The sequence below is a fragment of the Acomys russatus genome, chromosome 21 (assembly GCF_903995435.1).
Source record: "Acomys russatus chromosome 21, mAcoRus1.1, whole genome shotgun sequence".
Classification (NCBI taxonomy): domain Eukaryota; kingdom Metazoa; phylum Chordata; class Mammalia; order Rodentia; family Muridae; genus Acomys; species Acomys russatus.
The window spans coordinates 10343009-10361477 of record NC_067157.1 but is presented as its reverse complement, the minus strand read 5'-3'; positions in this window follow the sequence as shown (position 1 = coordinate 10361477).

Here is an 18469-nt window from a genome sequence, read left to right as displayed (position 1 = left end):
AGCACTCAGGAGGCAGAGGCAGGCAGATCTCTGTGAGTTCGAGGCCAGCCTGGCCTACAAAGGGAGTCCAGGACAGCCAAAGCTACACAGAGGAAGCCTGTCCCCAGTCAAAACAAAAGTAAGAGGACCATAATTTGAAGCGTAGACCCAGGGGTTCTAACTATGTTCTGCTTCAGGTGGCCCCGTTTCGTTACTCAGTGTGTCCACCGTGGGGTCGTGAGCCACACACAAGCCAGGAGAAGCCACAAGGGAGGCCCAAGACACTTGTAGAAGTTAGTCTATTGCAGTGTCAAGAAATAGACACCCCCGCTAGAGAGAGCTGCGTTGTCTGAGGAGGAGCGTGGCTTTTGTCAAGTTCTGTGTGGGCAGTCTGGTTGCTGCAAGGCTGCGATCTCCTGGCATGGTTCACAGCTATGTAGAGTTACTCAGAATTCACTGTTGTTTACAGGTCATACTTAGCCCTATGGAATGATAATCTTAGATGCTGCCTCAGCATTACTCAGAGTGAAAGCATCTCGGTGGCTTTGGTCCATCGTGTGGACGTGGGCGGTGTGGCATGTGCACTCATAGTGGGGAGGTCAGCATGGAGCCGAAGACTAGGGAGATTAGCGCAAGCAGTACTCAGCCCCTCCATGAAAAACTGCTGGGTTGCGGAGGAAGGTGCAGGCTAGGAAACAGACTTCCCTGATGGACACGGATGGGCAGTGACTTCGCAGGTACCTTGGTGGTATCTGGTTAATGTTTGTCAGGGTTTTGTTGTTGTTTGGTTGGTTTTGGTTTTGCTCCACAGGCTGTGGCTTAGGCCTCTCTACTCATTCGTCTTGACATCTGTACACCTCATGAGAATGACACCAGCCAGCTGCAGCCAGCGTTGGGTGAAGGCTCAGCATGTTCCTACAGCCGGAAGTTTCATGTCTCAGGAAACTGGGTCAGCTCTGAACTTTCGTGGGCTACCCCGATCTCTCCTAACTGCACCACCCCTTGTGAAAGTTAGCATACTGGGTATCTGCATTTACTTGTAGAGAAACTGAGGGACAGAAAGGTGACCTGTTAGCATACCTATCTCCAGGCTGCCTAGCAACCTATGACGTCATCACCTGCCTGTCACTAAGTGTGCCAGCTGCCAGGATATAAAAAGGGCAAACTCACCTCACCTCTCTTCTCTCTCTCTCGCTATTTCCTCTCTGTCTCTGCTTCTGTGGTGCCCCTCCCCCTTTCCTGCTCTCCCACATTTCTACAACAAACTCCTCCATATCCTAATCTGTTCCCTGGCATCTTAGTTTTCATATTTACAGACGTAGCAAGATCAGACAGTGGATACGCAGATTTGGGATCTAAACCCAGAACTTGGAGTCACACCATTGTGCTTCTGGACATTTTTCGTGGTGCATGAGTGAGAGCACTGCCCTTTGGGAAGGTCTAGACAGTGGTGACTACCAGAAGTCCAAATGGAGCTGGGATTTGAACTCAGACCTATCAAACTCCAAAGCCTTGCTTCATGCTGGTACAGAAGCAGGAGAAGAAAGCAACCGGATCACACAGTCATGGAGACGGAAAGGGCCCACAGTTTGCTGTCTGCAAGCTGGGGACAGAGGGAAGCAAGCTACTGGTGTCCTTTAACTTGAGTACTGAGTCCGAAGGTCAAAGAATGGGACCTGTTGATAGAAGTGCTAGTAAAATGACAGTGGCGTCACGGACCTTGGGTGTGGCACCATCTGGCAGAGTCTGGGAGTTTGACAATGGGGGCGGGAAACAAGGGTAGTGCGGCTGCCCGAGGTAGGGAGGCTAGCTCTCGGTGAATCCCAGACAGCTCATCAGGTAACCCAAGAGTCTGGTTAGGTATTAGCAAGAACAGGGGCTTGAGTCTGGCACTGGCTGTCATTTTCTACCCTCACAGCCCTATGGTTAAATGTACCTTCTCTGAGATTTAAGTCTCCCATGTGTGACCATATGGTGACAACACAAGGCTCCCGTGATACAGCTTCTATAAATAGGACCGGGGGATATAAGACGACCAGGTGGATAAGGTGGAGGACAGTGACTTCCTGCCTAGCTCCCTGTACTAGATCTGGGAACCAGAGTGCCTCTCCTGTCAGTGTTTGGGAGCGGGCGACTGGCATTTAGTTTTCAATCTTCTTAAGGGGTCAATGCTAGCAAGACTTTTAAGATCAGTTTTCTAAGCACATTCCTTTAATCTCAGCACTCAGGAGGCAGAGGCAGGTGGATCTCTGTGAAGCCAGCCTGGTCTACAAGGTGAGTTCAGGACACCAAAGGCTACACAGAGAAACCCTGTCTCAGAAAAAGAAAAAAGAAAGAAAAGAAAGAAAAGGTGTGGGAGGAAGGGAGAGAAATTCAAAGATTTCTGTTGCTGTGTTTGAAGATAGACAGAGGGGACAAAGCCACCTTTCTGAACCAAGAAGGCCGGGGGGAAAACCAGAAAAAACTCAGGCCTCCAGGAGAAATTAAACCTTACTGATACTTTGATTTTGACCCATTTTGGCTTCTGATAATAGAAAGCGTGTGGACACCCCAGCCTCAGCCATCATCATTACGGAAGATGCACAGGTCGTAGCAGATACCTTTCTGGACTACACGGTTTGGTCAGTCATAGCACAGCAACAGCAGGAGTTGTACTCGTAGATGGGCTGTCCAGCTTTCAGTCGCTGGCCTTGGTCCTTATGGGCACACTTGGCAGGGATGCTCCCAGGCAACAGCCTCCAGTAGGTACCAATAGCCAGTCCTGGTAGCCAACAGCTACCTGGTTGAGGGTGTTGCCCTCACCAACACGATTCTTATTGATGTACAAAGGACCTTGGAGGGCCATCAAGGTCTCCCTCATTCTCCACGGTGGTCTGCCCCAGGTGGTTGCGCTTGGCATTGAACTTTTGTTCCCAGCACTGCAGTGTCCGCCGCTACTCAGCCTTCTGCACTAGATAGCTGGCTCAGTTTGGGTCCAGATGCCTGGGTGGCTTTGACCGGCAATGCCGCCGGAGAAGCCGTCTCTCAAGTCCTCGTCGAACGTCTTGAGAATGTTCCAGGTGTCTGAGACCTAACAATATGACCCAACAGCTGCATTGCTACTAGGCCTTTCCCACACATTTCAGGTTCTGCCGTGGCTCCCAGGTGTTCTTTGAGTCAGGATAGCCGCACCACTTAACCAGCTAACGACATTCAGGCCTAGCAGGCCTCGTGAAAAGAGCGCATGCACGTGCGTGGCCGAGAACGCGCAGCCAACGGGCGATCTGTGACTGAACCCCCCAAGCTTGCTGCTCGCTGCTCTTTCCCATAGTGCAATCTGGGCAGTAGCAGTGGTTGAAAAGTTTGCTCGAGGCCCTGCCTCTTTAGTCACACTGATAGCCAACCACTCATAAAGGGACTGTTTTGTCAGACCCCAATTATGTCTGTCAGTATATTTAACCTTAAGCAGGCATTCACTTCCAAGGTGGACCTAGCGCCCTATATAGGTGCTTAGCGGTCACCTGATTCAAATAAATAATCGGCCGCCGCAGGCAGATATCCATTCAAAAAAAAAAAAAAAGTGTTCTACCCACCCTCTTTCTGAGACTGCCCCTCCAGAGTCGTCCTGTGGTAAGTGCTGTATGGTGGTCGCTTGACAAATGCACAAGTGTCGGAAGCTCTGGCGGCTGTGCAGGAAGTTCCCTGCTAGCTACGAGCCAGGTTTTGTCAAGGCCCTGGCCTCATGGCTCTTCCTTACTCTGTTCTGAGGAGCTTGTGGAGGGAAGGGAAGGGCGGCCAGAAAGAGAGGGAAGGCTAGGGGAAAACGTCATTCATATCATACTTATGATGTGTGAAGTACCGTTCTAGGACTTATTGTGAACTTAAGACTCACAAAAAGAGGAACTGGCGTCAATGCCATGATTCTTCAAGTGAAACCATCAAGCCACCCTCACCGTTTCATGGAAAGTTCTTGAAATGCAGATTTCCCCATGGCCCCTCAAGACCTTTTGACTTAGTGTCTCTGGGTGATGGTATTGAACTCCAGGCTCTTACACATCTTAGGCAAGCACCCTAATAGCTGAATGAAAAAATTGGCATGGTGGCGCATGCCTTTAATCCCAGCTCTCTGGAGGCAGAGGCAGACGGATCACTGCGAGTTCGAGGCCAGTCTCATCCACAAAGCTAGTCCAGGACAGCCAAGGCTACACAGAGAAACCATGTCTTGAAAAAAACTGAATCCCCCCAAAAACAACAACAACAACAACAACAAAAAAGGGCATGGCTACCCCTAAACTACAGAGGTAGACTTTATTGTAGATGTAAGGGCAAAAGCAGGCAGAGGGAAGAGTCCAGGCTGAGCATGGCTGCCCAACTAAACCAGGCCAGAAGAGGAGAGAGGGGGAGGGAGAGTGAGAGAGGTGCTGACTAAGAAGGTAGCCAGATGCCTTCTATAGAGATAAGGCTGTGGGGGGGGGAGGGCCCAGGTCTGGGGGGAGGAGATGTAGGAAAAGGACAGAGTGAGAAGCTGGGAGGAGCCACAGGTACTGAGGGATGCTGAGAGGGCTGGGAGGAGCCACAGGTACTGAGGGATGCTGAGAGGGCTGGGAGGAGCCACAGGTACTGAAGGATGCTGAGAGGCCTGGGAGGAGCCACAGGTACTGAAAGATACTGAGAGGGCTGGGAGGAGCCACAGGTACTGAGGGATGCTGAGAGGGCTGGGAGGAGCCACAGGTACTGAAGATACTGAGAGGGCTGGAGGAGCCACAGGTACTGAAGGATACTGAGAGGGTTGGGAGGAGCCACAGGTACTGAAGGATACTGAGAGGGCTGGGAGGAGCCACAGGTACTGAAGGATACTGAGAGGGCTGGGAGGAGCCACAGGTACTGAAGGATGCTGAGAGGGCTGGGAGGAGCCACAGGTACTGAGGGACGCTGAGAGGGCTGGGAGGAGCCACAGGTACTGAGGGACGCTGAGAGGGCTGGGAGGAGCCACAGGATGAGGGACGCTGAGAGGGCTGGGAGGAGCCACAGGTACTGAGGGATGCTGAGAGGGCTGGGAGGAGCCACAGGTACTGGGATGCTGGAGGGCTGGGAGGAGCCACAGGTACTGAGGGACGCTGAGAGCTGAGAGGGCTGGAGGAGTACAGGTACTGAAGGATGCTGAGGGGCTGGGAGGAGCCACAGGTACTGAGGGATGCTGAGGGCTGGGAGGAGCCACAGGTACTGAGGGACGCTGAGAGGGCTGGGAGGAGCCACAGGTACTGAGGGACGCTGAGAGGGCTGGGAGGAGCCACAGGTACTGAGGGATGCTGAGAGGGCTGGGAGGAGCCACAGGTACTGAGGGATGCTGAGAGGGCTGGGAGGAGCCACAGGTACTGAGGGATGCTGAGAGGGCTGGGAGGAGCCACAGGTACTGAGGGATGCTGAGAGGGCTGGGAGGAGCCCTGTGAAGCCAGCCTGGTCTACATAGTTTCAGTAGCCAGAGCTACTTAGTAAGACTTTGTCTCTAAAAAACAAAACCAAACAAGACCAAAACAAAACAACCCCCAAGCAAAAAAACCCCAAAACCCAAAACAAACAAATATCTTTTAAACAAAGAATGAGGCTCGGGGCTGAGGACCTGGGAACCCTGGTACTACACCCATGAAAGGACACTCCTGGTTCAGGACACTTGACTCACTCAGAGACAGGGTTAGCTCCTGGACGGTCTAGAGGAGAGACATGCCTGGGCATCTGGAGACAAACCCAGTCCCAGAGTCTCTCCCCTGAGAGTCTGACTCGAATGATGTTGGGGACCCTGGGGTGGTACAGTGTGAGAACCCTGGGTGATTTTGGAGGTAAATAACAGGTAGCCCAGTTTCAGCTACTTTTGGGGTACCAGTCACTCTTGCTCAAAACGGCCTGAGCGCTCTGTACAGGTAAGATGGGATGTTTTAGTGTGTGTGTGTGTGTGTGTGTGTGTGGTGTGTGGTGTGTGTGTGTGTGCGTGTATGTATATAAGTTTTGGTGTGTGTGCTTTTTAAACAAGGGTGTGGGTTTTTTTTGTTTTTTGTTTTGTTTTGTTTGTTTTTTGCCTGCTTGACAGTGAATTAGTAGACATCTTAAAATAGGAAGGGAGGCTGGAGAGTGGGAAATGGTTGTTGTGCAAAGCTTGAGGACCTCAGCACCCACTTAAGAAGTATAGCAGCACTCAAATCTATAAACCCGCCCTGGGAGGCAGAGACAAGGCTTGCTGGCCAGCCAGGTTAGCTGAGTCAATGAACTAACTCGGGGCACCGAGGAACTGTCCCTTTTACATATGAAAAATAAGATATGAAGTATGAAATATGTGTCACACAACAGATATGATATGGAGAAGTTTATTATATGAGTGTTGGGGAGATGGAGGGGAGCACTCCAGAGAGAGACAGAAACAGAGAAAGAGAGACAGAGACGGTAAGAGAGCAAGAGAGACACAAGAGAGAGAGGAGGTAAGGTGGGTTTTGTCCTTTTATAATCCTGGGTTGGGCCACCCCTAGTGGGAGGTAGGTAATGATGTCATAGGTTGCTAGGAGACTGGGGTCATAGGTTGCTAGGGAGACTGGGGCCATAGGTTGCTAGGAGACTAGGATCATAGTTGCTAGGGAGACTGGGGTCATAGGTTGCTAGGGAGACTGGGGTCATAGGTTGCTAGGCAGACTGGGGTCATAGGTTGCTAGGGAGACTGGGGTCATAGGTTGCTAGGGAGACTGGGGCCATATGTTGCTAGGGAGACTGGGTCATAGGTTGCTAGGGAGACTGGGGTCATAGGTTGCTAAGCCAACTGGAGCGGTATGCTAACAGTCTCAAACAATAAGGCAGAGCGTGATCAAGAAGTGATGCCTGATGTCTACTTTTGGCCTCCATGTTTGTGCATGCACATAGTATGTATCTGCACTCATGGAGGTGTTCATACACACACAAAGGAAGAAAGAAAAAGGCGGGAAGGAAGGAAGGAAGACAGACCCTTGGAGGATAGTTTAGTTGGTAAAGTGCTTGGGTTCAGTTCCCAGAAGCAAAATAAAAGCAGGGTGTGTGACACACATTATGCGGTTGACTTCTTTCTGGTGGGCTTCAATTGCCACCTTAGTCACTTCCTGTTAGGCTTGGATATAAAGTTTGTGAATCCTAAAGCTTGATTAGCTTGGGGACCCCCATTTAGGACTGGCAGGGAAGCCACAGCTAGAATTGTCACAAATGCAAACATGGCGCCGTTTCCATCCATTCTGTGTTTCTCCCCTTTTTTTCTCCCTCCATTCTTCGACCACCTCTTTGTGTAGCAAGGAGGAAGATAACTAACTTCCTTGAACCTGACTGAACTAAACTTTCATTTTTCTCTCAGTTTATGACTCTGTGTTGGTAATGTCAAACACAATTTCAAGTCTGCCCTCAAATGCTTGAACTTGTTTTCAAGTTTCTTCTGGATGTGAGCTGTAAGGACTCAGTGCATCTCCTATAGGCTTGCTTCTGGCTTTATGGATCCCAGACCTTGATTCTCCCTCACTGTCCCTACGCTTCCAGAACATGCTCTCACTGCTGCCCACACCCCAGCCTTGTACACTTGATAGGCAAGAATGTCTACTGGGGATGAATCCTTAGGACAGCTAGTGATGATTTAAGAATGAGGTGAAATAAATTGTGGACAATAAATGCCCTTGACATCCAAGTTAAACATTTCCCTTGTTATCGTTAAGAAATTACACACTGAGCAACAGATGTGGTACAAGAAAGTTTATTATTGTGAGAATTATAAGGGAGAGAGGGAGAGGAGGGAAAAAGGTATAGTCTGAGTGAACCATGAGAGAGAGGAATGTACAAGTAGGAGACAGGCAGAGAGAGAGAGGGGAGAGAGAGAGGATAGACAGACACCAGAGACCCAGACACACCACACACACACACACCACACAACACACACACAGAGAAGAGCGAGAGAGAGAGAGAGAGAGAGAGAGAGAGAGAGAGAGAGAGAGAGAGAGAGAGAGAGAGAGAGAGAGAGAGAGAGAAAGATAGGGGGCAGGGAAAGGAAACCAAGGCAGAGAGAGGCAAGAGAGCTGTGGGATGGCTTGGGGGAGAGGTCTTTATCTTGGGCCGGCAGGTGATGACATTAGAGGTTGCTAAGTAACCTAGAGGCAGACCAACAGAACTGCTAGATGCTAACACTTCTTACTCAATTCCTCCCTAACCCAAGATCCCAAAGTTCTCTCTGTCACATTTCAAGAGGGAGAATTGAGGAAGGGGATGTGCTGTGGTTTGGATCTTAAATGTCCCCTCAAAGACCTGTGTTATGAGCTTAGTCAACCATCTTGAAAATTGAAAAAGAAAGAAAAAAGAAAAAGCATAAAAGAAGGGTGTGTGCGAAAATTGTAAAAGGCAGGGTCAAGTGGAAGGCCATAGGTCACAGAACATTTACGGGAGATCATTTAGGGCATGCCCTTGAGTGGCATTTTGACATCACAGTCCCACCCCTTCCTCTTATTCTTTGCTTCCTGGTGAAGCACAGGGCGCTGTTCCCAGCCATCATGTCCTGCCTTGCCACAGGACCAAAAGTAACAGCGCCAAACAACCACAAACCAACATCTCCAAAACTGTGAGCCAAGAGAAACCTTTCCTTTTTTGACATTGATGTATCTCGGGTACTTGTTCTAGTGATAGAAAGTTAACACAAGATGTCAGAATGGAACATCTTCAGGGCCCGGGATTTACATAGGGAGGAGGAGCATCGTTCAGTGAGAAAGTGCTTGCCTGACATGGACAATGCCTTTGTTTCGAGCCCTAGAACCCTGGCAGCAACAGCAACAGCAACAACAAAACAAAGGCCCCAAAAACCAAGTTCTTAACATCTCCATAGCCTATGAAAGGCATATGAGCACACTGTGAGGATCTTTCCCCACCAAGCATAGCTGGGCATTTCTCCAGTCTGCCAATTTCTGCTTCAAGAAACAAGGCACATTTTGTTTTACTTATGGTCCAAAAGGAGGGTGTGGAAAGAGGAAAGCTGGCAGCAAGGCGGGGTGGTGTGTGGACTGGTGTTACGGCGTTCTACTCTGATGGTCCTGGTCTTCTTGGGAGAATTCCACGTGTCAGGAAATTAGTTCCTTTCTAATTAGAGGTGATAATGGGATTTGCCTGGTGAGGTCTGAAGGTTCTAAGAAGTCAGTGAGACAGAGCGGAGAATGTCTGTGCTGGTCTCTGCCAAGTGAAAAATGTAGGTCAGCACCAACAGCCTTGGCCTCTCAGAAGACAGGATTTTAGGCAGTCATAAGGAGTCACTCTGCTTTTGGACTCAATTCATTTTGCTTTTTTTTTTTTTTTTGAGAGACTTCAGATTTTCTGTCGGAGGTGAGAGGTCAAGCCTGTTGCTCTGTAAAGATTCCTGCCAGCACCAACTTTCTGCAGTTATTGCCTTCGGCTTAAAGCATGGGCTGGGGACCCTCAGGAGCGATATTCACATTGCACTGAGGAGCGCTTCATAGGCTAACTCCATAGACTTGACCTCTGGGAATAAGAAGAAAAGAAATGAACCTTGGAGAGTATCATGAGAGAATGTGGGAGAGTTGGAGCTCTGTCCCCTCCCTTTCTCCTTCTGGGCAAGAGGCCCTAAGTGGCCTATGGGTACTGAGAAGGCCCTGGCATGAGAAACAGGGAGCCCCAAGTGGAAGGAGGTGAAGGTGGGGACAGTCTCAGAGGAGGTCCTTTCCAGGCTGGTCTCCAGCCGACCACAAGTCTCAACAGTAGGTCGCGGTTTCCTGTCTTCTGCTGCGGCGAAGGTCTGACACGAAGGAATCTGTGTTCTGGGGCCTCCACAGGCGCTGGGCCACTCTGGTGACAGCCGTCATGGGGCGGTCCATTCAGTGGCCCCTCTCTTGTCTTTCCTACTCTCCTTCATCTTCTTTGACTTCTCCTTCGGAGATCAACCAGGTACCGGTCATTCATTTGTGTAGCTGGAGACGGAATTCTGTGAACAAGCACAGATCAAGTCTCCACACTTCCAGCGAGGCCAGCCTCACCAGCCATGGTCTCTACGCTAAGCTTTATTCTAGGGGCTCTCGATAGCCTTCTGGATGACTTTATAATTGGGTTTACTATTCACCTTTTGCCCACAAGGGAATAACATTTGGGGTAGGACCTGAGAGTCTGTCCTCAGTTTGTGAAATAAATGAACAAATGAACTAACGAATGGATAGAGATACCAAGTGTGGAAGCGTTTGTGGCAAGACCGTACAGGCTTCAAGTGGTAGAGCTCTGTCTGGGTTCAGTCCGGCACCCTGCTTGGCTTTCCAGACTGGGTAATTTTGGAAACAAGGGTGCGTACCCTCCCTCAGCTGCCTCTGACTTTACTGAGTTCTCCAGCGTTTCCCTCCCTTTCTCCTTTCTTTTTTCTCCACCTTTATTCCTGGCCCTTTCTTCCTTTTGTCTCCTCCATCTCCTCCCTCTGCCAGTGTGGCATGGCTGCTCTTCCCAGAGTGCATCGGGCCTACAGAAGCAGCTGCCTCCCAGAAAGCATGCTCAGTGATGATGACAGAGGGTGAGTTGGTCTCCCTGGGACCCGCCTGCCTAGACCAGAATTTAGAGAGCTGAGAACTCTGACAAAGAGGTCCACTTGACAAAATTCTCACTATGGTCTCCAAAATGCACATCATGACCCAACTTTAAATGATGAGAGTATTTTAGAGATAGCATCTTTAGAGAGATGATTAAATTAAAACAAAGCTGTTAGAATGGGCTCTAATCCAATCCAACTAGTGTTGGTGTAAGAAAAGGAAACACGCGCGCGTGTGTGTATATGAAGTGGGCCACCCCAACGACAGCCGTCATGGGCCTGACCATTTAGTGTTACACACTGAAAAAAATACATAGTGTGTGTGTATATATATATGTGTGTGTGTGTGTGTGTGTGTGTGTGTGTATGTATATGTACATATATATATATATAGTAATATATATAGAGGTGGCCATCTGAAAGTCTGAAAGTCAAGGAGACTTGGGAAAGTATCCTGCTGACATCTGATCTTGGACTTGTGTCTTCCCAACTGCCCAAAGAGAAAGCCTTGTTGTTTGAGCCACACAGAGAAAATCTTGTTGTTTAAGCCACAGCAGATAAATGTAACTCTTATCGTACATTCTCAAAGTGGCAATGGCCACTTAGAAACACGATTAGAAGACACGATGGCAGACTGGACCGTTTCTCCAGCTTCATGCTTTTCCATTTGTTTTAGCCACTGAGCACGGCCCCCACATCAGGAAGTGCGGGTCTCACCTGGAGGGTCTGGCCCGAGAGTAGCCTTGATTCATCTGGTTTGGGTGGGGTCATAAGAACCGCATTTTCTATAGATGGTGAAGCTGCAGCTCTTAGGACCAAATTCTCAGAACAAAGAACTTCAAGTTTGATTTCACCATTAGTTTAAGTGGTTTTCATTTGTGTTTTGAGCTTCAGCTTCCGGTTTTTTTTTTTTTCCCCCTCTCTTAGCCTTCCTTGCACATAGAAGTGAGGAGAGCTGTGCTCATCTGAAGAATTAGGACAACTGGACAGAAGGGACAGAATTGCTGGCATGTGTGGCTATTCTGAGCTTTGGAACATATGTAACTAGAATTCCTTAACCCCTGGGGCAAGAGAGTGGCCCGAGTCATTGGGAAGTTGAAAATCTTGTGAGCCCAGACAGTTCCACACCTGGTAGCAGGCTGTGTTTTCTGAGTGGCTAGTGTGCAAAACAAAGTCGCCAGTGATGCTTGATGCTTGTGTAGTCTGCAAGGTTGGCAGATGAGAATTCTAATGAGTTAAATATCTGGCTTGCGGAAATAATGATCCATCCCAATTGGCCTTTGGCTGCCTGTGAAGGGACCACTTGCTTTGGGGCCATCTTTCAAAAAACAGGCACATGACTGGTGACTACAGCAGAGTCTGTTCTTGCTAAAGGATTAATTAGTGCATCATCTCCACTCCTCCCCGGAGGAAGCCACATCCCATCTGTCCCTTCTCAGATCTTCTGTGAGAAGGCTCACCTTCTGTGGTCTCCAGGGGGAAAGGATCTGTATTCGCCTTGCCTGAGTTTTAGCTTAAGAACAGCTTCTGGTGAAGTTGGCCAAGATTGTCCTGCCATGTGAAACCACTGTAGACTCAAGAGTTCACCATTGTGTACTGCTCCTGTCTGGTATAACTGAGGCCTTTAGAACATTAAAAAAAAAGAAAATCAGAGTCCTAATTTCTCAAAAGCATCATCCATATCTTCTTTTGATGCTGGGTCCATTGCTTAGCACACGGAGGATGTTCAGTAAATGTGTCTCAAATAAACCCACGAAAGAATAATTTTCAGTGGGGATGATGAGAGCGAGGCAGATCACAGTGGCTGCCAAAGAGGCTGTGAACTGTGGATGCTGGCTCAAACTGTAGTGAACTCAGACACTCAATTCCCTAGGACAAAACTCCTAGCATTTATACAGTGCTTCACAGACTATGAGGACACTTTCTCCTCATTTCTGGGGACTCACAGATGTGTCTGTCCCTAATGTGTGTGTGGTCTGTGATTAACAGAGCTGTCTCCATGTCCATTAGTCTTGGACTGTGGGCCCTCTAAGAAACAGGTGTGTGTGTGTGTGTGTGTGTGTGTGTGTGTGTGTGTGTGTGTGTGAGAGAGAGAGAGAGAGAGAGAGAGAAGAGAGAGAGATAGAGAGAGAGACAGAGAGAGAGAGAAGAGACAGAGAGAGAGAGAGAGAGAGAGAGAGAGAGAGAGAGAGAGAGAGAGAGAGAGAGCTGCCCTCTCCCCTAGTGAAATCCGAATGAGTGAGAGTTGGTTCCTCCTCAGGAGGCCTGATGGTGGCTTTGAAGATGGCTGGGCCTCAGAGTTTACCTGCCTTCATTCTGCTATGTACACTTCCACCCACTGCAGCTGGTGAGAACCTCGACATTTTATCTGCTGCCTTAGATTTAAATTCTGCAAATTCCTGAATGCCAGCACCCGGCCCCCCCACACCCCCCAGCACTTCCTGACAGGCTTCTTCTCATCCTGATGCCTTGCTAGGACTTCAGGTTAAACACACTGACCTCCCTGCTCTCCTGCTGTCTCTGCAGATACAAAACTGGCCACAAATTCTGTGCTCTATCTTCCAGATTAGCAGTCCTGTGACCCAGAATAGTTCCCTTAGTCTCCAGGGAAAAGGATTGGTATTCCCCTCACCTGAGCTGTGCTTAAAGGACAGTTCCTGGTGAAGGTGGCCAATGTTGTCTTGCAATGCAAAACCATTGCAGACCCAGCAACTTGCTACCATCTTCTTGCCTATTTGTGCACCAAAGTGAAGCAAGGAACCAGTTTTAGCCTGGCCTTGCCCTCAAGACTCCGTGAGGAGGAGGAAGGCCAGCAAATCACAGGGCCCATGGTGTCTGTACTCTGAAGCCACAGTCCCTTAGGCACCCCAGTGACAGAAAAGGCAGCAGCATTTTGAGACAGGGCCACAGTAGCCAGGAGACAAGTCATAATCAAGCGTTTGGAGTCCCTTCTTCAGCACCACTTCCCCAGAGGTTGACAGAGTCAGCCGAAGAAAACATGCTTGCGGCTGCTGGGACCCCTGGTTCCAGGACAAGCGCCGCATCTTCCGTGCAGCTGTCTCCAAGTCCCTATGAGTGTCCTCTTCCTTCCCCCCTCCCCCTCACGCCCCCTTCCCCCCAGCCCAGGAGGGTTTGTTTGCTTCCATTAGAGCATTTGCATGTTGCGCTGAAGGTACTTGTTACATGTTCCATGCACCACACAAAAACGCTCAAAAACGTTTAAACCTTTAGATTTGCATATGTGTGCATGCCTGCACCTGCACCACAGGTATGTAGTGCCAGGGGAGGCCAGAAGATGGTGTCAAGGTTCTCTGGAACTGGAGATGTAGACAATGGTAAGCTGACATGGTCTTACAACCTCCGCAAGAGGACCAAGTGCTCTTAACCACCCAGCCACCAATTCGGCGCCCAGACTTTTTTTTTTTTTTTTTTTTTTTTTGAGGTAGGGTTTCATATATCCTAGGCTGGCTTTCAACTAACTACCAATTAACCTTAAACTTCTGATTCCTCCTGCTTTGACCCCTTGAGCTCAGGATTACAGGTGTTGCCCAGCATTCCCCGTTTGTGCAGTGATGGGGATTGAACTCAGGGCTTCATGCATGCTAGGCATGTCCTGTCAACTGAGCTACAAGTACAGTACCTTATCCCTTTTGAGACGAGGTTTCACTCTGTAGCTCAGATTAGCCCTGAGCTCACAATAATTCTGCCTCAGCCTTTGAGCACTGGTTTACTAGTCTGCCCAACCCCTCCTGACAAGAATGTTTTTTGTTTTTTGGTTTGGTTTTTTTTTTTTTCAAGACAGGGTTTCTCTGTGTAGCCTTGACTATCCTGGACTCACTTTGTAGACCAGGCTGGCCTCAAACTCACAGTGATCCACCTGCCTCTGCCTCCAGAGTGCTGGGATTAAAGGCATGCACCACCATGCTTGCCTTCTGACAAAAATGTTTGCATCATGGTAGGGCCGAAGCTTGCTGGGGGAAAAAATGAGTGGTAATTTTTAATTTTTCCTCTTTGAAAACTTTTTCACAGGTAGTTCCAAGCAGATTTCTTTCTTGGGACCTAAATGACCCAAGGGGGCTGTGGGGGCCATGGAGGGCTCCTCAGTGTGGTGACCCGAGAACAGCTAGTTGACAGGGTGAGTTGGGTTGGGGGACGCATTATAGATGACCTGGTCTCAGACCAGGGTCTTTAGCCCTGAGATAGCTCAGTGGTCTCAGGGACCTGGGCCTGCCTACCCAGGAGGATGTTCCCACATTCCTGTCCTCATTTGTCACCAAAGCCCTCTCCGTGTCCTTCCCAGCTCTGCCATGTGCCACATGAGGTTCCAGGCAGCACATGTCTGTTTTTAGCTTGTGCCTCACGTGTGCTCAGCTAACTTAATAAGCTCTCTATAGGGATGGCTTTCTGGAGAGACTGTTGCTAAGGGCCGGTCACACGTTGCTCACTGGGTTGTGATGGAAACGTGATTAGATGCTGATCTGGGCTCAGCACAGCCTAAGAAGTGTCTGGCTGCAGTGGCCTCTTCAGCGGGAGCCTGTGGGGTTGCATGGGCCAGTGGAGCTCGCCTTGTGACTTCAGCAAACAGACCTGGGGTGCTAACATACTAGCAGAGGAGGGTCTGGGAGGACTCCAGGTGTATGCATTTGAAGGCACATGTTTTCTTGGCCAGTGCCACCTGAGCACAGCCAGGGGTCCTGTACAGAAGGAGCCGTGTGGCCGTGGCCCTGCCTGCAGGCATAGGTGTGCAGCTGACCTTAGGAGTCAAGTTCCCTCAGCAGCCTGGGGCTTTGGTGCCTATGTGGGGGTAAGGAAGGATTGTAGAGGAGGAGACTGGGCAATAAAGCCTTGAGATTTTGAACTGAGCTCTAAAGCATCAGCCTGGAGGGAAAAAGTGAGGAATCCTCAACAGGGCGGGAGGGTTACTGTGGATCAGGGCCCAAGTGCAAAAAGGAGCCCGTTTGCAAAATTATAGCCACAGTCACATTCACCTACTACCCTGTCATGCCTGGCCTCTTTCTAGGTGCTTCCTCTGTCCTCCCTCATAATTGCCCTGAAAAGCGGCTGTGGTTATTCTCATTTTACAGATGAAAACTGAGCACAGGGGTTGGGGATTTAACTCAGTGGTAGAGTGCAAGGCCCTGGGTTCGGTCCTCAGCTCTGGGGAGGAAAAAAAAAAAAAAGATAAAATAACAAAAAGACCAAAAAACAAAAAACAAACAAAACAAAACAAAACAAACAAACAACAACAAAAAAACCAAAAAACCCAAACCCCAAACCAAACCAACCAACCAACCAAACAAACAAAGTAACTGAAAACTGAGCACAGAGAAGTCGTGTGGATCGTCCCTGGCCATACAGCTGATAAACAGCAGGGTAAAATTTTTGGTCTCTAAAACATGCTGGGATTGGGACGTTTGAATGTGAGCTGATAGGCAGAGAGAGGACCAGGTGGGGAAAATGGTGGCACCTGGTGAGAGAAGTCAGCTGCCCTGAGGGGCTCGGCCTCTGTGGCCCGGGGGCCTCCAGAAGAGAGCACACCTTTGTAAAGTACGAGCAGATACGGCTGAGTAAAGAGGTCCAGTCACTGTCAGGGGAAGGTACATGCTGATAACCCACTACAAGTTGAAACCGGCAGAAATGAAAAGTGCCTCTGATGTCCTATGCCACCGGACATCTCGACATAGCAGGAACCGCTGGAGAAGTTTATTATTTCCACTCATGATTTCCTGGTTGGTCTGGAAACCATTCTGCACCATGAAAGCACCTTACAGTACTGCCTGCCCCTCCCCCAGGAAAGAGGCGAATTTCAATTACGGCTTCTCCTCCATGTGGGTTACTGAGTACATGGAGAGATTATGCTGTGTTTGTGGAAAGAGTCACTGTTTTTAAAATGTCAATTATTTCCAAATTAATCTATAGGCGAAACTGTGTTTACAATGAAAATACCAGAGGAAGTTAGGTGGGGTGGTGATATCTGTGCTTTTTGTACTAAGGAGGCAGAAGCAGAAAGGTTCGGGGCTATCCTGAGCTACAGAGTAAGACCTTGTATCAAAGAAGGAAGGAAGGCAATGGAAGGAGGGAAAAACTCCTAAAGGAAATTTTGCAGAAATTGGCAAGCTGATTAAAAAAAAAAAAAAAAAGGTAGGAAAATGCAAATGATCTAGAATAACCTAAACAATTTAAATAAAAAAAAAATCAACTGATTAAAATATTGTTCAATAAGAGCAAATTTGGAGGGGCTGGAGAGATGGCTCAGAGGTTAAGAGCACCCTGTCTGTTCTTCCAGGGGTCCTGGGTTCAATTCCCAGCAACCACATGGTGGCTCACAACCATCTGTAATAGGATCCGATGCCCTCTTCTGGTGTGCATGAAGACAATGTACTCATATACATAATAAATAAAAACAATTTTAAAAAATTTTTAAAAAGAGCAAATTTGGAGGGTTTTTACAATTTAATATATAGTTCTGATAAATGAGTCACTCTGACCTTTAGTACGCCAAGCTTCTAAAAGCAGGAACTGTGGGTACACTGAAGCAGATTTCATGTTCAGAGGGAGGAGCAGGGAAGTGGAGGACACAAGGGCCAGGTGTACTGGCTGGACACAAGCAAGAGCCATCAGAGGGGAGGGAGAGCCCAGCCCGTGAATGTCTTCAATGCCAGTGCTTACCCATGATGCTTCAGCAATGCGACCAGTCTGTGCTGCCAACAGTTTCTGCCCAGTGGAAGGCTAAAGAGAGGGAAATGAGAATGGGAGACAGTATGGTCCCAAAGCAACCTGTGGCTCCTCCCAGTACTTCCCACCCCACCCCTTACCCTAACCCTCTCCCGCCCAGGGCGGGAGGGCTTCCCTTTCCCCCAGTTCAGATTCCTATACAACCCAGCCATTTTTGCCCTCACACTCTCTTGGCCTCTTGATCTATGGCTCCTCTCTCTCTCCTCTTCTATCTCTTCTCTTCCTCTCCTGCTCTCTTCCTGTCTTTCTACTCTCATGGTCTAATTCAGTCTGGACCTTTCCAGATGCCTCTGGCTGTACTTTCTCTCATATCTACAAACACAAACCAACAAACCATCTCCTCACCCACACCTTGGAATGGTCACGCCCTAATTTTTATTCGTCTGGTGCTCAGACCCCAGGAGAGGCAGGGATGAGCCTCCTTCCAAGGAACTTGGGCTCTCCGAACCAAGCTGCTAATTTAATTCTCCTAAGGTAAGCATGGATCATTTATTTCTGTTGGCTTCTGCCAACCACCAAATTTGACTCTAAATTCTAGTGCCCAGCACTTTAGCTACACTTCTTCCCTTCCCTTCTTTAACCACTAGTCTCTTCTCGTCTACTCGGTGTATGTCCTCTCTGTCTCTCTGGCTCTTGGAGCTATACCTCCTTGGCATCTCTCTACTAAGACACCCCACTCCTTGGATTTTGTGATCCTTGCCCCTCATGGTTCCCCACACAAAACCCCCCACCTCCACAATGCCACCCTCCAACAGGAGCTGCGTGCTAAGTCTTCTCTGTGATATTGGAATCCTCCTTCAGGTGGAATTCCTATCTGCAATGCTGTTTTTCTGTCCCTCAGCTTCTTCATGGAGCTTGTAGGAACTCTCTTTAGTGGAGCTTGTATTCTCCCTCCAGTGGAGTTCTATCTTTCAATGCTTTCTGCTCTCTCCTCAGACTAACTAAAGCTTCATTATCTGTAAAGAGCTTGGCCTCAGTACAGCTCAATCAATGGCCCAAAATTGGCACACTCAATTTTCAAATTCACCCAAGTCATAACAACTTCTGCTACCACATAAATAAATGCTCCCAATTATGTTATAATTAAGCTTTCTCTGCCCTATAATCCCCCAACTCTCTACATTCCGCTATTCTAAACTTGTTATCTCTAAGATTTCTCTACACTTTGCTCTCAAGGAAAAATTTAAAACTGTTGTGTAGACACTTTTTATCTTGGGA